We start from the raw sequence: 2,310 nt of genomic DNA, 5'->3' as shown, positions 1-2,310 counted from the left end.
TCCAGTTCCCGCTTCTCCACTCACGTACAGTCAGACAGGTTTCAACGACGTACATGAGCACTCTTTCTTCTCATGACTTAATCCATGATCAATTTGGTTGGTAACTTCGTCATATATTTTCCTCTGCTCAATGTTGAGTTTTCTTTCCAAGTCTTCTAAGTTAACCGCATCCTCCTGAGCATGTGCCATGGCTCTTTCCACTTCAATCATGGCAGTGGCAGCTTCATTTTCGATAACTGGTCCTCCTAGTGGATCCTGACTCAATGAAACAGTACTCTGACTGTCCTGAGAACTGTCTCTAGCAATCTCGGCTGCAATCGTTGCTTCCTGCTCGATTTCCGCATTCAACATTTCTAGATATTTGAGAAAAACAGGACATTCTATGGTCTCCTTGGCGGCATTGAAAGAGTCTTCGTAACAGAGGAAATCTCCAAGCAATTCCTCTTCTGCACGCCAAGGCTTGAAAAGTTGCAAAAGTGCTAAATAGAAAAACTCTTTTTTTTCAGGAGATTCGCCACTCAATTTTCGATGGTTTACCAAGTGGCATTTTCTTTGCTTGACGAGACATCCCTCACTTCCAATTACAGCATACACTCCTTTATCAATATCTTCTTTGATGTTCCTCTTGAATATGTAATTTTGTAGAACCTCATACAGACAAACATTCTCGAGGTGTCTGCTTCTATTTGGATAATATGTATCCAACATGTTGGTCTTCAAAATATCAGTACTGTTTGGCTCCTTTTCCGCCAAATACTCAATTTCCCGCACAGGTTTCAGAACTCGATTACGCGTTGCAGCAAGACCAAGACTCGCCCAAACGATACTCCTGGATTTGGCATAGAGACTTGCTGAAGACAACCGGTCAGAACATTCGTAAGCTCTGATTTCTCGATGTGACAACATCTTCAGACTGAAACTGTACAACTTCTTACTCTTTTCATGGGAAATGTCCTCCCACATGTCCTTCAATTCTGTCTTTTCTTTTTTGTTGATGTAAGATGTCACATACCGAGCCACAGCCATACAGTTATCAGCCACAAACTGTATATCCATGTTAGCATTCCACATGGACAAAATTACTGGGTTGTAGTCATTGATATACGTGGACTCTTCGTTCCTTTTCAAATTGTATGTGTTTTTAGGTGATTTCTTCATCACATTATGTTGCAGCGAAGACATCAAACTGTTCACTCTTCCTTTAGAAATCACCGGTCGTGGAAAGGCGAAACGACATTTGGTGTAGAACTTGTCCTTGTTTCTGAATTTACGACGACAGTACTTTCCGCAACGATGGCTTTGGAAGCGTAGAACTTGTTCTCTTAGGCTTTTGTCCTCCTTTGCGTTTGGAACAGCACATGTAGAATACTGTTCTATGAAACTCATCACTAAGTCTTCTGGATCTGTTCCAAATTTAGGTGCATCCTTGATCCACAGCAGCATATGTATATGAGGAGCACCTCTTGCTTGGTACTCCTTTCTCCAGAAGAAATCCAACACCTCTCCAAGAGGTGGATTTCTCTTGTTCATGATGAAAGACATCATAGCTTCAAATCTATGATTGAAGTACCTGCATACATTCACTGGATCCAAAGAGCACAGTTCTCCGGGTGTCTTGAATTCAATATTTTCAATGTTTCCATTTGCCTCTCGTAGAAATTCAAGTAAGTCTTCCCAGCCATACTCGGCACAGCTGAGAGTGAGGAACCATGTGGGAGTTCCTAAGTTCCTCAGCATACATTTTAAATCACCATGACGACGGTACCAGTACTCATTAGTACCACGCTGACACGCCATGAGATTAATCAGGTGAGAATCCAAAATACTGTCTTGCACATTGACTTCATCCATAAAGTCACTTGCCGAGATATTTTGCAGCTGTACACCACTTTTCAAGATGTGGTTCACTGCATATGACAGTCCAGACAGATCGCTTTCAAACAGGAGATGAAACAAATAGGGAATGCATTGTCGAAACCTAGGATCTTCTGCATACAATCGTAAAGTCCGGTATTCAGAAGCAGGAATTTGATGAGTTCGCTCATCATATCTTCCTCCTTGACCTGTTGGAAATAGCTGTGGGAAACACGACCTTCCAAACTTTCCTCCCAAACACTAATGGGACTCCCTTTGGCTTGTTTCATTTGAAACAACTCAATAGCATTCCCCATGACTTCCTTGGAATGCAAAGGATGAACACTATAATGTTCATATATTTCTTCACTTTTAGAGGGTTCTACTTTCTCAATTTGACCAGCACACAAATCGCTATCCTCTTCTTCACTTACTTCCTCTTCTGCAACATATACA

Source organism: Lissotriton helveticus, chromosome 4_1 (assembly GCF_964261635.1).
Source record: "Lissotriton helveticus chromosome 4_1, aLisHel1.1, whole genome shotgun sequence".
In the NCBI taxonomy this organism is placed as follows: domain Eukaryota; kingdom Metazoa; phylum Chordata; class Amphibia; order Caudata; family Salamandridae; genus Lissotriton; species Lissotriton helveticus.
Note: the sequence above shows the minus strand (reverse complement) of the source record.